Source organism: Giraffa tippelskirchi, chromosome 11 (assembly GCF_054371585.1).
Source record: "Giraffa tippelskirchi isolate mGirTip1 chromosome 11, T2T-mGirTip1v1.2.pri, whole genome shotgun sequence".
NCBI lineage: Eukaryota > Metazoa > Chordata > Mammalia > Artiodactyla > Giraffidae > Giraffa > Giraffa tippelskirchi.
In genome coordinates, this window is record NC_137285.1 from 136195628 (window position 1) to 136214114 (window position 18487).

The window sequence follows — 18487 nt, forward strand, 5'->3', positions numbered from 1 at the left end:
GAACTGCCCAGGAATGCTGTTCCACTAAGAACATCTGCACTGAAGCTTGTATAAGATATTGTCTTATTGTGTTAAGCCACTAAAATGTTGAGATTATTTGCTGGTTAACCGACCGTGCCTGAAATGGATGGTTGGTGGTTTAGTCGCTAACTCATGTCTGACTCTTGCGACCCAATGGACTGTAGCCTGCCAGGCTCCTCTGTCCATAGGATTTCCTGGTCAAGAATACTGGAGTGTGTTGCCATTTCCTTCTCCAGGGGATCTTCCCACCCAAGGAATTGAATCCGGGTCTCTTGTATTGCAGGCAGAGTCTTAACCAACTGAGCTACAAGGGAAGCTGATATGGATGGGCTTAATAAAATCTCAGGCATAGGTAGATGACACTTCTATCAAAATGATCAGCAAGTAAGAAAACCTTTATCTGATGACCAGGAGAAAGAAGGCAAGTAGAGGACTTTACAGGGGAATGGGTCACCCAACTGAGAAGTGATGGTTAACTCTGTTTCCTAATGTTGGCTGCAAAAATTACCCACTAGGCAGAGGGTGGGCAGTCTCTGGACACTGACTCAACTCCTGTTCTTGGGGTCCCACCTGGTTCTATTATATAAAGGCCCTTATTTTAGGTCCCAAAGACCACCTCCCTGATAATGTTCTTCTGCCACTCCTCCCTCTTTTGCCATTCATTTTGATAGATGTTACCAAACCACCATCCACAAAAAATAAGTCCTTTTGAAGTCCCATCAACTGTTCATGTGGTGAGGGTGAGTGCCTGTTTCACTCTGTACTATCCAGCACTGCAAACTTTAATTTTAAAAATTTTATCATGGTAAAAAATGTTTAACGTAAATTTTATCATCTTGATGATTTATAAATGTTCAGCTCAATGGCATTTAGTGCTTTTGTTGTTGTTGTTAGTTGCTAAGTCATGTCTGACTCTTGTGACCCCATGGACTGTAGCCCATCAGGCTCCCGTGTCCATGGGATTTCCCAGGCAAGAAGTGCCTTTACATTGTTAAATAACCAGTCTCCAGAACTTTTTCCATCTTGCAAAACTTAAACTCTTTACCTACTAAACAACAACTGCCCCCTTTCCCCTCCCTCCAGCCCCTGGCAACCACCATTCTACCCTGTTTCTATCAAGTTGACTACTCTAGTTACCTCACATAAGCGGAATCACACAGTATTTGTGTTTTTGTGACTGGTTTATTTCAGTCAGCATAATGTCTTCAGAATTCATTCATATCGTAGCATATGACAGCCTTCCTTTCTTCTTAAGACTGAAAAAACGTTTCATTGTATGTACATACCTCATTTTGCGTATCCGTTCATCAAGTGGACTTTTGGACTGCGTCCACTTTTCAGCTATTGTAAATGATGTGGCTATGAACTCGGGTGTGCAAATATCTCTTCAAGATCCTGCTTTCAATTCTTCTGTTTATACAACCAGGAGTAGAATCTCTAGTTCATATGGTAATTTTATTTTAAATTCTTTGAGGAACCACCACACCATTTTCCATAATGGCTGCATTATTTTTCCTTCCCATCAACAGTGTATAAGGATTGCAATGTCTCCACATCCTTGCCAACGCTTGTTATGGTAACCATTTTAGTGGGTTTAAGGTGACATCTCACTGTTCTTTTGATTTGCATTTCCTTAGTGATTAGTGACACTGCGCATCCTTTCATATGTTCATTGGTTTAATTTGCTTTAACTTTTTATTTCCTTTGTTTTCATTCTATTTGGAGACCAAAGAGGAACTTTCATCCCAATGATGAGATGTTTCCACTTTCCAAACTTACAAGGACTACCCTAACTTGCAAACAACTGCTCAAGTCTGTGATGAGTTGCCCCTCAGTGGTGGTAAGAAAAGTTTACATCCGTGATCGTCACGCTCATCAGATGCAAGATTTACACAACGCTTTGTAGTTTACAAGATATCTCACTGGATCATCACAGCAGCCTTGCAGCCTTGTGGGTATAGAGGGCAGATGAGGAAATTGAGGTTCAGAGATGAGAACAGAAAAATAGAAGGGAATCAGTTCTTTAAAATCATAACCACCAAACCAAAGCACAACAGACATTGCTGGCTGCCTAGTCAACTAATCTCTAGGTCCACCCATGTTGCTGCAAGTTGTTCAATATTTTCACATGAAGGAATGTCAGCTAAAAATACTCCTGGCCTCTCTGACCATCCTTTACCCTCTCTCTCTTTTGCCAGTGAGTTTGGAGAAAACTTGAATATTCTCCACTCAGCTCCTCCCTCTTCTCTTCTTTCAGACCCTGTGGGCGAGGGGCCATTTTGGGCTTTCATCCACTCTGTGGCACGTGAGGGTAGCCTGAAGGTTTTTTGGAGAGATGTTGCAAGTTCCTTTCAGGTGGCAGTATTAGAAAGCTCTCTCTGGCCGCAGATTTAGAACATTTTCGTTTCTTCAGCTTTTCCTAGTAATAAAGCTGTTGACTTGATCTCCATCTGTCTACTGAATGTATTTCTTCTTTGGTTCTGAACTCAGGAAGGAAGATGATTTTTTTTTTTTTTTTGCCTTTAAACGCTTTATTTCATATTGGAGTATGGCCAACTAGCAATGTTGTGATAGTTTCAGATGGACAGCAAAGGGACTCAGTCATACATGTACATGTGTTTATTCTTCCCCAAACTCCCCTCTCATCCAGCCTGCCACATATACAGTAGGACTTTGTTGGTTACTCATTTTAAATGTAGCAGAATATACATGTCCACCCCAAACTCCCTAACTGTCCCTTCCCCATTCTTCCCTCTTGTCAACCATAAGTTCATTCTCTAAGTCTATGAGTGAAAGGCATTGTTCATTGGACCACTAAACCTTAACCCAAATCACAAAATCAAAATTATTAAGTATTTAATTTAATACAAAACTTCACATCATGTCTACTGCTCCTATCTTATATTTCCTGCAGGATATGGAGGGACAGGGATGTTTTAATATTCCTGATGTGATCTGCAGTATGGTTTCCAAAATTAAGAGGGTCAAGGGCCCACAAAGGCCTTTACTGCTGCTGCTAGGTCCCTTCAGTTGTGTCCAAATCTTTGAGACCCTATGGAGCATAGCCCACCAGGCTCCTCTGTCCATGGGGATTCTCCAGGCAAGAACACTGGAGTGGGTTGCCATGCCCTCCTCCAGGGGGATCTTCCCAACCCAGGGATGGAAACTGCTTCTCTTATGTCTCTTGCATTGGCAGGCAGATGCCACTAGGACCACCTGGGATGCCTACAAAGGCCTTAAAAGAAATCAAGTAAGGACTGAGATTTGACTAAAGTCTCAGATTCAGAACAGACAGGAGATGTGGGTAAGGAGTGGGTGGCAGGGTTGAGAGGTACATATGAAGTAAGATGTTCTAAAATGATTTGACCTGTTGGATGATTGCAAACCAGGTTGTGTTTGCCTCTAAGAAAATATTCTGGGTTTCAGCCACATGATATTGAGTCAGCTGAGTCTAAAAGTACCGAAAAAAAATAGTGTCAAAAGAGGTTACAGCAGCAGTAATACCAGTACTAGCCAGTGTCAGTCACTTAGTCATGTCCAGCTCTTTGCGACCCCATGGACTGTAGCCCATCAGGCCCCTCTGACCATGGAATTCTCCAGGCAAGAATATTGGAGTGAGTTTCCCCGCCCTTCTCCAGGGAATCTTCCCAACCCAGGGATCAAACCAGGGTCTCCTGCATTGCAGGCAGTTTCCTTACCATCTGAGCCACCTGGGAAGCCCAGTACTAGCTAAGATGTATAGAATATTTGTTACCTCATTTTATTCAGTCTTCACCACAACCCTATGGATTAAACATTATATTAGCTTTGTTTTACATTTGAGGAAATTGAGGCTTAGAGAAATTAAGTAGTTTGCCCAAGGTCACATGGCTATCAAGTACTAATTCCCATTCCTGATCAATTTTCCGAGGAAATAATTTGATGGAAGCAAAAAGCAACAGGCATGAAATCTCCATTAGAATGTTTTATATAATTGCAACCAGAGGAAGCAACTTACATGTACATCAGCAGGGTAATAGTTTAATAAATTATGCTACATCTAATCAATGGAATGCTAGGAAATAGTAATTCTGGAACTTGTATTAAAAAATGAGCACTAGGAACTCTGCTCAATGTTATGTGGCAGCCTGGATGGGAGGGGGGTGTTGGGGGAGAACGGATACACGTATGTGTATGGCTGAGTCCCTTCACAGTTCACTTGAATCTAATCACAACACTGTTAATTGGATATATGCCAATAAAAAATAAAAAGTCTAAAAAAATAAAAACACTAAAGAATACAGTGCTAAGGGAACAAAGCAGAAAATCAAACGGTGTGTACACTATGATGACAAACAGTATAGGAAAAAAAAATCTGACCACATGAAATCAAAAACTGAAAAGATGTATCAAAAACAAAAATAATTTTTAATACCAAGTGGGATTTAGGCGAATCTTTTTTCCTTTCCCCAAATTATTTTCAACGTTGCAGAGGCACTACCATGTCAGTAAGAGCAGAACAGAGCTGCATGGGGCACTGCAGGCGGGCTCGTGCATCAGCGTGTTTGTTAATGGGGAGAAGGGTCCCCGGGAATTCTGGGGAGAGCTTGACGTGGCTCTTCATGAGCCCCCAGCCAACCTGTATGTATTAGCCTGCTGCCAAGTGTCCTTCGAACTTAAGGCAGATGCTGAAATCCTGAGCACAATTTCTCTGTAAGCATCCCACAGGGAAGGGCGACTTTGGCCCTGGCTCCAGACAACTAGAATCTCGAAGCTCCACTAGCGGGGAGGTTTTGCGGTCTTGCCCAAGGCGCTGGTGATATCACTGAAACGTGGGTGGAGAAAGGCATGGGGCAGGACAGGAGAGGAGGTGAGACATTCACAACCATAAACTTTTCTAGAGGAAATGCGATGCAGAAGAGTAAAGGGCAGGAAGGAGAGAAACAAATGATGAGGTGTTGGATGATAAGATACTGTCTTGAATGTTGAAACAGAAAAAGGCAGTCTAGTTACCCAGTTTCCTCAGTCCACAGAGGCCCTTATTGTGGTGGAATGAACAAGGGCTTTGACATGAGATCAGGTTCTATCACTGGCTCCACTGCTGTGTGACTACAGGCAAGTTACTTAACCTCTCTGATCCTCAGATTCTTTACCTTTAGGTGGCAATGTCACTCCTATAACACAGAATTCAGTGAGGTCTCCCTCGTCCCAGTGCCTACCCCATAACATAAATGGAACTTTCTTGGTCCTCCATCTCCCTCCCTGTGGAGATGGGGACTGAGGAGCATTTTCTGTGTCCTCCATGTTTATCCTATGAGCTAACACCCTGCCATTTTTTCTCCTCAGCAAAGGACCAGAGAGGCCCATCCCTGCCTCCTGAGGGAAGAGAGGTATAAAACAGGGATGTCCTGAGGGCTGCACCCCAAAGCCACGCTCTGCTCTGAAGGTGAGTTTCCAGATTGCGTGTGATGAGAATGGAAACACATGAAAGATCTAAATCAGGTGGCCAGGGGCTGACACTCTGTGGGCGGGGAAAGAGAAAGGGACAAAACCCAGCTGAGGCGCTGGCAGATGGGCCGACCAAAGTGGTGGGAGCAAGGGGGAATTTTTAAGAAAAGACATAAATGCGGTTGGTAGGAAAGGGAGCCAGTCAAGGGGTAGGAATGAAGGAAAACAGGGGAGATGATGAACAGTGACGATGTGAGGAGGGCAGGGGGAAAGTGAAAGGGAGACAAGTCAGAGGAGATCAGAGCTTAAAAGACATGGTAAGAGTGAGAAATAGGAAACGTACCTGAGAAATTGATAGAATGCTCATCCTCCCTGTGCATCCCAGAGACGTCACCCACCTGTGCCCAGCACAGGGGCTCCGTGAATACAACGTGGAGGGGATCACAGTCCTGGGGAGTATCTCCACGAGATGAGGCAATGGAAATGCCGCTGTTGGTTGATTTGTCAGTGGAGATACATGATCCCCTGTCCTGGGGATCCCCCTCCTCCACAAGGCTAAGCCAGAATAAAGAAAGTTTTCCACCCTGAATAAGGGCAAGCCAGGCCTTGCTAGTGCCAGCCATCACTGATTGGCATGGCCCCATCTGGCCTGGGAAAGGGGAACTGGTTGCTACTGAGAAGTCAGATTCGGTACAACTGGAACAAAAGCCAACCATGTCTTAGGTACAGTCTCTTTCCGGATTTTCCCTCTGGTTTTTCTTGAGTATTCAGAGTTCTCATGCCCTCGTCCACATCCACATGGGCCAAACTTACCGGGAAGACTGATGTTCTCAATTCACTGACCCAGATCACAAGAGTGACCGATAAGGCTGTGAAAGTTTAGGTGGTAGATGCTGGGTCATCAGCTGGCTGGCACCGGAGGGGCTGCCTGGACCTTCTCCAAGGAAGTCACCCGGTGGTCCTGCCTCTTGCTTCTCAGGTTTGACACCCTCACCTGCATCCCTTTCCAGAGGCCACCTGTCTGGACCACTCAGCAGTTATAAGCCTGAGCCAGATCCCCCCACCCACAGCCCCATCCCACAGACTGGGATGGGGATGGGCAGGTATTCTACTGCAGGCAGAACAGATCCACCCAGTGTGTGGTAGAGACTGCCCCTAGGACCAGGCATTTCCTACTTGAGGGGAAGCCACTCAGTGTATGTTTGTGTATATATGTGTGTGTTTGTGTATGTGCATCTTTGAAGACACCAGTCATGTTTAATGCATCTTAATATGTTTTTAAATTAATTTTTGTTGGCATATGATTGCTTTACAATGTTGTGACAGTTTCTACTCTACAGCAAAGTGAATCAGCTATAGGTATACATATATCCTCTCTTTTTTGGATTTCCTTCCCATTTACGGGACTTCCCTGGTGGCTCAGATGGTAAAGAATCTGCCAGCAATGTGGGAGACCTGGGTTCGAGACCTGGGTTCTATCCCTGGGTTGGGAAGATCCCCTGGAGAAGGAAATGGCAACCCACTCCAGTATTCTTGCCCAGAGAACCACATGGACAGAGGAGCCTGGAGGGCTACAGTCCATGGGGTCGCAAAGAGTCTGACATGACTGAGCAACTAACACTTTCACAAACACTTAGGTCATCACAGAAATATGTTTTTAAAGTATGACTGTTGTTTGATTCCAAAGTAATGTATATATTTTATAATGCATATACAAACATGTAGTGGAGACAATTTTAAATAACCCATAATGTAATAATAGCATTGTGGCTATGTTATTTTAAAGAGTTCTTATTTTTTAGAGTCACATGTTGAAATATTTACAGATAAAAAGACATGATGTCTGGGATTTGCTTCAAAATACTCCAGTGGTGAGGAAGGAAGTAGGAAGTGCAGACAGATAAAATGAACCATGATTTGACAATTGCTGAAGCTGGGTGATGGGTATTCATTATACTTTCCTCACTACCTGTTTATCTATTTTTATAACTGAAATTCTTCGTAATTAAATGGAGAAGGCAACGGCACCCCACTCCAGTACTCTTGCCTGGAAAATCCCATGGATGGCGGAGCCTGGTAGACTGCAGTCCATGGGGTCGCTGAGAGTCGGACACGACTGAGTGACTTCACTTTCACTTTTCACTTTCATGCATTGGAGAAGGAAATGGCAACCCACTCCAGTTGTCTTGCCTGGAGAATCCCAGGGACGGGGGAGCCTGGTGGGCTGCGGTCTATGGGGTCACACAGAGTCGGACATGACTGAAGTGACTTAGCAGCAGCAGCAGCAGCATAATTAAAAGGGTTTTTTTTTAAAGATTTCCATCTTCCTTTTGTGCCATATGTATCCTTCCATTAAACTCTCATTGCCTTATTTGGAAAAAGGTCACCAATAATCTCACCCCATATACTTCTAGTCCTCTTTTTATACAAAAATATACACAGAGAGAAATTGTACTCTTTTGGGATGTGTAACAAATGTGCTGAAAACAAGACCTTACTTACTTGGTAAATATTAATATTTGTATAGTCTACTTTCTTTTTTATTAAATTATAGTTGATTTATAATATTATGTTAGTTTCTGGGGTACAGCAAAGTGATATATGTAAGTAAATAGCTTCTTATTTACCTATTTTATATGTAGCAGTTTGTATCTGCTAATCCCAAACTCCTAATATATCCCTCTTTCACCCCTTTTATAACCATCAATTTGTTTTCTATGTCTGTGGGTCTGTTTCTGTTTTATAAGTAAGCTCATCTGTGTCATATTTTAGATTCTACATATAATTGATTATCATATGGACTTGTATTTCCCTTTCCGACTTAGTTTACTTTGTATGATAATCTCTAGGTCCATTCATGTTGCTGCAAATGACATAATTTCATTCTTTTTTATGACTGAGTAGTACTCCATTGTGTGTGTATATATTTTATAATGCATATACAGACATGTAGTGGAGACAATTTTAAATTGTCTTTTAAAATTCTTTATCCATCTTTATCCATTCATCTTCAGATGGGCTTTTAGGTTGCTTCCATGTCTTGGATATTGCAAATAATACTGCTATGAACACTGGGGTGCATGTATTTGTTTGAATTATAGTTTTCTCCAAATATATGCCCAAAAGTGAGACTAGGCACTTTTGATTATATCAGTTGTCTGTTTGCAGCCCCATGGACTGCAGCACGCCAGGCTTCCCTTTCCATCACCAACTCCAGGTGCTTGCTCAAACTCAGGTCCATCGAGTTGGTGATGCCATCCAACCATCTTATCCTCTGTCATCCCCTTCTCCTTCTGCTGTCAGTCTTTCCTAGTATCAGGGTCTTTTCCAATGAGTCAGTTCTTCACATCAGGTGGCCAAAGTATTGGAGCTTCAGCTTCAGCATCAGTCCTTCCAATGAATATTCAGGACGGATTTCCTTTAGGATTGTCTGGTTGGATGTCAAACTGGTTGAACTCATTGCAGCCCAAGGGACTCTCAAGAGTCTTCTCCAACACCACAGTTCAAAAGCATCAATTCTTTAGCACTCAGCCTTCTTTATGGTCCAACTCTCACATCCATACGTGACCACTGGAAAAACCGTAGCTTTGACTAGACGGACCTTCGTTGGCAAATTAACATCTCTGCTTTTTAATATGCTGTCTAGGTTGGTCATAGCTTTTCTTCTAAGGAGCAAGCATATTTCAATTTCATGGCTGCAGTCACCATCTGCAGTGATTTGGGAGCCCCCAAAAATAAAAGTCTCTCACTGTTTCCATTGTTTCCCCATCTATTTGCCATGAAGTGATGGGACTGGATTCCATGATCTTAGTTTTCTGAAGGTTGAGTTTTAAGCCAGCTTTTTCACTCTCCTCTTTCACTTTCATCAAGAGGCTCTTTAGTTCCTCTTTGCTTTCTGCCATAAGGGTGGTGTCATCTGCATATCTGAGGTTATTGATATTTCTCCTGGCAATCTTGATTCCAGCTTGTGCTTCATCCAGCCCAGCATTTCTCATGATGTACTCTGCATATACGTTAAATAAGCAAGGTGACAGCATACATCCTTGACATACTGCTTTCCCAATTTAGAACCAGTCCGTTGTTCCATGTCTGGTTCTAACTGTTGCTTCTTGACCTGCGTACAGATTTCTCAGGAGGCAGGTAAGGTGGGCTAGTATTCCCATCTCTTTAAGAATTTTCCAGTTTGTTGTGATCCACACAGTCAAAGGTTTTAGCATACTCAATGAAGCAAAAGTAGATGTTTTTCCGGAATTTTCTTGTTTTTTCTATGATCAAATGGATGTTGGCAATTTGATCTCTGGTTTCTCTGCCTTTTCTAAATCCAGCTTGAGCATCAGGAAGTTCTTGGCTCACATGCTGTTGAAACCTAGCTTGGAGAATTTTGAGCATTGCTTTGCTAGTGTCTGAAATGAGTGCAATTATGCAGTAGTTTGAACATTCTTTGACATTGCCCTTCTTTGGGATTGGAACGAAAACTGACCTTTTCCAGTCCTGTGGCCACTGCTGAGTTTCCCAGATTTGCTGGCACATTGAGTACAGCACTTTCACAGCATCATCTTTTAGGATTTGTAATAGCTCAGCTGTAATTCCATCACCTCCACTAGCTTTGTTCATAGTGATTCTTCCTAAGGCCCATTTGACTTTGCACTCCAGGATGTCTGGCTCTAGGTGAGTGATCACACCATTGTGGATATCTGGGTCTTTAAGATTTTTTTTGTATAGTTCTTCTGTGTATTCTTGCCACCTCTTCTTAATATCTTCTGCTTCTGTTAGGTCTATACCATTTCTGTCCTTTATTGTGCCCATCTTTGCATGACATGTTCCCTTGGTATGTCTAATTGGGCATATGGTGATTATATTTTTACTTTTTGATGAGCTTCCATACTGTTTATCATAGTGACTGCACAAATTTACATTTCTACCAACAGTGTAGGAGGGTTCCCTTTTCTCCACACTCTCCAGAAACTGATGACCATTCTGAAAGTGTGAGATGGTACCTCACTGTAGTTTTGATTTGCATTTCCCTAATCATTATTGAGGCCAAGCATATTTTCATGTGCCTATTGATTATCTGTATGACTTCTTTGGAGAAGTGTTTATTTAGGTCTTCTGCCATTTTTTGATTGAGTTGTTTGGATTTTTTTATTGTTATTGTTGTTGTTGAGTTGTATGAGCTGTTTGTGTATTTTAGAAATTAATCCTTTGTCAATCACATCCTTTGGCAAATATTTTCTCCCAGTCTGTAGGTTGTCTAGACAACTTTGCTTACTCTGTTTCAAGGATTTCGAAATTAAGTTTTGTACTAACTTTGTGAGAAATTTCTTAAAAATTTAAGCCAATGACATTTCGGTGATGCTGTTACTGCAGCATAACCCACACTATGCTGATTAATACAACTTAGTATTCCATCCTCATCAGAGATGACAAATACTTATTATTAGCATTACCTTTGCCCCATCCTAGAGACTTGAGAAATACTATTAACGCATCAGTGAACTCTTACCCATTGATCTGTAAGACCTCAGATTCTTTCTCAACATGATTATTTAAGCCATCATTACCAGTTAATTGGAGCAGAAAAAATGAAGGGAAATCCACCAAAAGTCATCCTACTACAATCAGCATAAAATCCAAATTTTTTTTACCACAGCCTGCCAGGTCACATAGAAGTTAGAACTTACCCTCCTCTAGAATCTCATTTCCTAACCACGTATTTCTCATTCACTCCACTCTAGCCACACTGGTCTTTCTGTTCCTCAAACACACTGAGAATATTCTCATCTCAAATCTTTATATTTTCTGTGCTCACTCTTTTGAAAACTTTTTTTCTCGTATTTTTGCAAGTTTGGCTCATATGTCACCTCTTCAGGGAGAACTTCCTATTGACCTTATTGAACTTACCTTGCATTCTCCACTCACCTCCTCAGTGATAAGAAAATCCTGTTGTATTTCTAGTCCTGAGTAGTTCCTGGTGCGTGGAGGTACTTAGTAAACATTTCTGAAAGTAAGGAAGGCAGTTAATCTGCCAACCCCAGTATGGACTAGAATCTTTTTGATGAGAGAGACTAGGTCTGGTTCGTTTTGAGTTTTTCCTCCATGTTTAGTCCATCTAATGCCTCTAGTAGAAATCTGTTAAGTTTCTGATTGATTGAGAGTTAGAAGGCTTGTATTTCCCTCCATATCCTGGTGGATTCATATCTGTGCCTTTTTCCCCCTTCCACTTCACATACACACACTTCAGATCCCTGCTCTTTTCTCTCTCCTACCCTCTCCCTCACTACATCCTCTCCCAATGAAGTTTAGTTCGAGTCTTTCTCACCCACCCCATGCCTTCCAAAGCAGCAGTCTGCTGTGGCAGCGGAGCAGCAGCAGGCGATAAGGTGGGCTTGGGACTCCCTCATGTTTCCAAGCTGCTTGCTGTCGCTGTTTAGTTGCTAAGTCTTGTCTGACTCTTTTTGCAACCTCATGGACTGTATGTAACCCGCCAGTCTCCTCAGTTCGTGGGGTTTCCCAGGTAAGAATAGTGGAGTGGATTGCCATTCTCCGGGGGATCTTCCTGACCTAGGGATCAAACCCACATCTCTCGCATTGGCAGGCAGATTCTTTACCACTGAGCCACCAGGGAAGCCCCTATTCTCTTTTCTGTAGGAGCCTGGCTGGAGACTTGGCTGGAGCCTCACTCCTCTGCATTGTAGCCCAGAAGTTTTACCCTTTGGGTGTTTTGAAGAGAAACAGATGTTACCATCTGCCAGCTGAAATGTTTTGCCTTTGCAGTGGACTGTGAGGCATGTTCAGGCAGAAGGGGGCTTTTTGGAGAAGGTCTGGGAAAATAGGACTCAGAAGACCTGCCACTCATTTGGAATTCCGTGCAAATGTGGGCAACTCATCAGAGATGTCTAGAATCTCTAACAGTGAGAAGAATTAATTGTACTCTCTCAGGATAATTGGATGATGGGGGTTGTAGGTGAGGCCAGATTATGAAAAGGGCATGGAATTTAGAATCAGAAACCCTGAGATTTAGTCATAAATCCTGAGTTGAAGGCCCAATAGGAGACACATCTCAGCAATTTTAGCCCCTGTTTTGTTATTGTTGTTCAGTTGTTAAATTGTGTCCAACACGTTGCAACCCCATGGACTGCAGCACACCAGGTTTCCTTGTCCTTCACTATCTCCCAGAATTTGCTCAAACTCATGCCCATTGAGATGGTGATGCCATCCAAACATCTCGTCCTCTGTTGTCCCCCTTCTTCTCTTGCCCTCAATCTTTCCCAGCATCAGGATCTTTTCCAATGAGTTAGTTCTTCCCTTCAGGTGGCCAAAGTATTGGAGCTTGAGCTTTAGCATCAGTCCTCCCAATGAACATTGAGGGTTGATTTCCTTCAGGATTGATCAGTTTGATCCAAAACCCCTGTTCAGTCTTTTGTAAAACAGATAGCCACCCTCCTATATTCATCAAGTCTTCTTGGTTGCAACAGAAACCGGCTGGCACTAACACAAACAGAAGAAAGGGGATTTCTGAAAGGATATCAGGACACATCACACAAGTCACGGGTAAGAATGCAGTCAGATGTCAAGAATGGACTACAACAAGGAACAAAAAAGTGTCAGAACTGAAGTTTTTCTGCCTTTCTCTCAGCTTTTGCCTGCTTCTCCTTTCTTTTGCTTCTCCATCAGCATGGAGGCACGTGGCTACCCCACAGCTTCCAAGCATGTGTTTACAGGGTTTACAGGGTCAGCCCTACTCCAAGCCCAAGTCTCTAGAAGAGAGGCTATGACTGGCCCAACTTGCATCAGGGGTCTGGCACCTGGTCCAGTCAGTCGTGGGCATGGCTGGTAGGGGTCACATTGTAAGATTATGGCTGCCATGGGAGGCTGCCTTTAAGGGTCTAGATACAACATTGAGAGAAAGAATTATAACTTGTGAGTTGGGCCAGCAAACCAAGAAGTGTCTTCTGAGGAGTATGATCACTGAATAAACCTGCAGGTACTATAAACAGAGAATGGTGTTTATTTCTAGGAAGGACATACAGCTATCTCATATGATATTCTAAGGAATGAAGGCATTTGTTGTTGTTCAGTTGCTAAGCTGTATCTGACTCATTGTGACCCCATGAACTGCACCACACAGGCTTTTCTTTCCTCCACTGTCTCCCGGAGTTTGTTCAAATTCATGTCCACTGAATCGGTGATGTTATCTGACCAGTTCATCCTCTGCCACCCCTTCTCCTTTTGACTTCAATCTTTCCCAGCCTCAAGGTCATTTCCAATGAGTTAGCTCTTTGATTCAGATGGCCAAAATATTGGAGCTTCAGTTTCAGCAACAGTCCTTCCAATGAATATTCAAGACTGATTTTCTTTAGGATTGACTGGTTTGATCTTCTTGCTGTCCAAGGGATTCTCAAGAGTCTGCTCCAGCACCACAATTCAAAAGTGTAAATTCTTTGGCATTCAGCCTTCTTTATGGTTCAACTCTCACATCCATACATGATTACTGGAAAAACCATAGCTTTGACTATACGGACCTTTGTTGGCAAAATGATATCTCTACTTTTTAATATGCTATCTAGCTTTGTCATGGTTTTCCTTCCAAGGAACATGGAAGAAAATTTTAATTTCATGGCAGCAGTCACTGTCCACAGTGATTTTGGAGCCCAAGAAAATGAAATCTGTCACTGTTTTCACTTTTTCCCATTCTATTTGCCATTAAGTGATGGGGCCAGTTGCCATGATCTTAGTTTTTTGAATGGTGAGTTTTAAACCAGCTTTTTTACTCTCCTATTTCACCCTCATCAAGAAGCTCTTAAGTTCCTCTTCACTTTCTGCATAACTGAGTTTGTTGACATTTCTGCTGGCAATCTTAGTTCCAGCTTGTGCTTCATCCAGCCTGGCATTTTGCACGATGTACTCTGCATATAAGTTAAATAGGCAGGGTGACAATATACAGCCTTGATGTACTCCTTTCCCAGTTTTGAACCAGTCCCTTTGTTCCATGTCTGGTTCTAACTGTTGCTTCTTGACTCACTTACTGGTTTCTCAGGAGAGAGATGAGATGGTCTGATACTCTTATCTCTTTAAGAATTTCCCACAGTTTGTTGTGATCCACACAGTCAAAGGCTTTAGTGCAATCAGTGAAGCAGTGCATGGGTGCTCAGTCGATTCAGTTGTGCCTGACTCTTTGCGACCCCATGGACTATAGCCCACCAGGCTCCCCTGTCCATGGGATTTTCCCAGCAAGAATACTACAATGGGTTGCCTTGCCTTCCTGCAGGGGAATTTCCCGACCCAGGGATTGAACCCGAGTCTCCTGTGTCTCCTCCATTATAGACAGTAGATGGTTTTTCTGGAACTCCCTTGTTTTCTTCATGATCCAGTGAATGTTGGTAATTTGATCTCTGATTCCTCAGCCCCTTTGAAGCCCAGCTTGTACATCTGGAAGTCCTATGCAAATCTAGAATTTTCTAGTAAGTAAGCAAAACCTTAGTTTATGTACTTAATGTTGCCTCATTCTTAAACAATAAGGTTCTACTGTATGCCACAGGGAACTATATTCATTATCCCATGATATATCATAATGGAAAAGAAAATGAAAAATGTGTATATGAATGCTGCTGCTGCTGCTGCTGCTGCTAAGTCGCTTCAGTCGTGCCCGACTCTGTGCGACCCCATAGACGGCAGCCCACAAGGCTCCCCCGTCCCTGGGATTCTCCAGGCAAGAACACTGGAGTGGGTTGCCATTTCCTGCTCTGTGTATATGAATAGCTGAGTCATTTTGCTATACAGCAGTAATTAACACAATATTGTAAATCAGCTATACTTCAATAAAGTTTAAAATTAATAAAATTGTCTCATTCTAAGAGCCTAATTTTTCAGTGAGCTGTGAGAATTAATATTCTCTATATTTTACTTTAGTAAACTCCTCTCCAACTCAATGGACATGAGTTTGGATAAACTCCAGGAGTTGGTGATGGACAGGGAGGCCTGGTGTGCTGCGGTTTATGGGGTCGCAAAGGGTCGGACATGACTGAGCGACAGAACTGAACTGAACTGAAACTCCTCTCTACCTCCCCAACTCTCACAAAAGCTTCTGAAGGAAACCTTCCTTCCTAAAAGGAACTGACTGGAATAAAATTTGGTGAAAACTAATTAAGACTACACTAGTTTAGTCTTACTGTTTTTGCTATTAATAGATCAAGAATCAGAATGAGATAAAATTTTTCTATCTCTATATCTCTTAATGGCAAAAGAGGCTTCTTTTAAGTAAAATGAAGATTTGACCTTGGATTAGTCACCTAACATTCCTGAACCTCGGCTTCCTTCTCTGTAAAATAGGGATGAACTTTTCATAGGGTTGTTAGGATAACTAAATGGTATACAGTTTAGGATATACTAAGCACTGGTGGTTAGCTACGAGGTTTATGATAATGAGGTTGTTGTGGTAGTGGCATTGATGATGGTGGTATGGGTATGGGAGTGATAATGGTGATGTAGAGGTGGTGGTGATCACATAACAGTGGGGGTGGGGGTGGTAGTGATGATGGTGGTGATTGGTGGTGATGATTAATTATGATAGAATCAAAAATGTTTAAATTCTGCTCTGCACCTAATAGTCACATGGTCACATAGCAAATGGATGAAGAGAACAATTTTCAGATTACCCCAAGGATATCAGCCACCATTACATTTCAATTATGGGTATGACCAACATACATCATGCTTAAATGTCCATTAATGAAGACCCCTTAAAGACTTTCCAGAGATGTTTAACTAACAATCTGTATGATATGGAGAGAAGATGAATAATAGATAAGAATTTTAGTTACTCCATACTTAAAAGGAATATAATTATATTTCTTTTAAATAATTGTGCATACAATATACACTCTCACTTGTCTTCTTCCTAATTAGGCTACTACATGAGGTCACATACCATTCATTCAAATCTCATCTTTGACAATTCACATTTCTAAATTAGTTTCTATCCAGCTGAGGGATTTGGTCCAACGGCACACCATTTTAACTTCCAAAAGCCTGTGTAACCTCATTTTGCAACTGACATGGACCTACCTAGACTCCAGGGGCACCCTGTCCCCTTCATTTTCAGGATGCGTTGGCTTCTTCGGTTGCCATACTTTGAAAGCCTTAGTAACCCTACAGGCTCAGCTCCATAGTCACACTTGGTTAACTCAAGACCAATGAGTCATGCAACTTCATCTATTGATCTTGAAGACTGCATCCCAAATGACCAGTATACTTGGACTTCACTAGTAATTATTGCACAAGAGCTTTTTCATTGCTGCTCATGGGAATGTGTGGAATTCACACTGGGAGGGTGATCTAAGAACGGATTTATTTTTTGAGTGAAAGCTGAGCCAGAAGGGCACTTTTTCTTTACTTTGCCAAATTGCTCCATCTCTGGGAGAAAAGAACTGCATGTCATCCCTTTAACAGAGCCCAGAGGCCTGCTGTGTTCATAATCCTCAAATCCCCTCATTGGGTTTCCATCTCCCAGGCTTACTCCACACAGGCCTGCTAACATTTGGTTTAGATCTGACTTTTCTTTGCTCAAGAACAACACAATTTATTATTAGTCAGTAATAATAACCAGCAGGCCCCAATATTTTAGGAAGAAAAATAAACAAAGTCTAGTCTGCCGGAGGGAACTATGCTCCGGCTCTCCTGGGTCTGTTGAAAGTGGTCACCCAGAATGACACTGCTGCCTGCCTACGTCTCGAAAGTGTCAGGTTGTTTAAATGCTTCTACCTATTGGACTATGTGATTCCTGAAGTCACCCTATAAAGTGTGTTGGGAGGAAAAAGAATGATAGTATTTTTGCATTTATGTCGTGTTTATTTACTAAGCGCAGTACCAACACTAGAGACAGCAATTACCAGGCATCTGGAACTGAGTTAGTACCGGGACCCAAGGCAGACATGGTCCTCTCCCTAGATAGCTTAGAGGCTGGTGGGTCATAGTTTCCCACCATGAGGCAGGGATCCCAGGAAAGAGTCCTGATGCCTTATTTCACTTAACTACTCATAACTGTGATAACATTCTTATTAACGTCGATGCGATGAGAATTTGTGTTATTTGTGGACAGGATAACCAAAACCCCCAGAGGTTAAGAGATCCAAACAAAGTCACCGACTGATAAGCGGGAGAGCCGAGGCTCAGACTGGGGTTTCCTTGTCCAAGGCTGCTGATTGCATCCTGGATTCTTCCCAAATAGTGTAATCTCACGTCAACCCAGATCAATTCAAGCTCTCTTTTTCACTTTCCCACATCTCATAGTTTGGCTTAGAAAAGTATCCCCTGCAATAGACATTGACCACCTAAAAACAGCAATTTTGAGGATTTAAGCTTTACATGGCACCCCACTCCAGTACTCTTGCCTGGAAAACCCCATGGACGGAAGAGCCTGGTGGGCTGCAGTCCATGGGGTCGCTAAAGAGTCGGACACGACTGAGCAACTTCACTTTCACTTTTCACTTTCATGCATTGGAGAAGGAAATGGCAACCCACTCCAGTGTTCTTGCCTGGAGAATCCCGGGGATGGTGGAGCCTGGTGGGCTGCCATCTATGGGGTCGCACAGAGTCGGCCACGACTGAAGCGACTTAGCAGCAGCAAGCTTTACAGAGGCTCAGAGAAGAGCAAGGAAAGTCCTGGTGAGACCAGTAGTGTGGGCAGAGTAGGGGAGGGGCATTGGGGGTGGAAAGGGGGTGGGGTTCTCTCTGAGAGGTGATCCAGGAATTCCCAAGGGGTGGCCCTGACTCAGTAAGTTACCAGGTCAGTTTGAAATGAGTCATTTGTGGCATGGGGGCAAACAACCTCAGTCCTGCACTGAATTATCGGGAAGCAGGCTGGCAAAAGATCTCCCCCGGGAGAAGAATCCTAATTACGATGCCCGAGAATTTGCATGCCCCTCTACAGTTTGCAAAACACTTTCAGATCCGTTTCTTCCTTTGCTGATTGTTTACTGCACAAGTGCAGAAGAGACCAGGGTTCAAGATGACCCAGTCTAGTGGTTTTTAATATTTGCCT

General features: G+C 42.7%; 2 long non-coding RNA genes across 2 annotated transcripts in view; one reads left to right on the forward strand and one right to left on the reverse strand.

Moving 5' to 3' along the window:
• The window catches only part of LOC145526838 (uncharacterized), a 45285-nt gene that overhangs the window by 25782 nt on the left and 1016 nt on the right, over nt 1-18487 (forward strand). The window contains exons 7-8 of the long non-coding RNA XR_014069226.1: nt 305-442; nt 5347-5446. This is a non-coding gene — a long non-coding RNA (uncharacterized LOC145526838). The remainder of the gene's footprint in view (nt 1-304; nt 443-5346; nt 5447-18487) is intronic.
• LOC145526841 (uncharacterized) overlaps nt 1184-18487 on the reverse strand; it is a 37874-nt gene continuing 20570 nt past the window's right edge. Inside the window, exon 5 of the long non-coding RNA XR_014069228.1 lies at nt 1184-1969. This is a non-coding gene — a long non-coding RNA (uncharacterized LOC145526841). The remainder of the gene's footprint in view (nt 1970-18487) is intronic.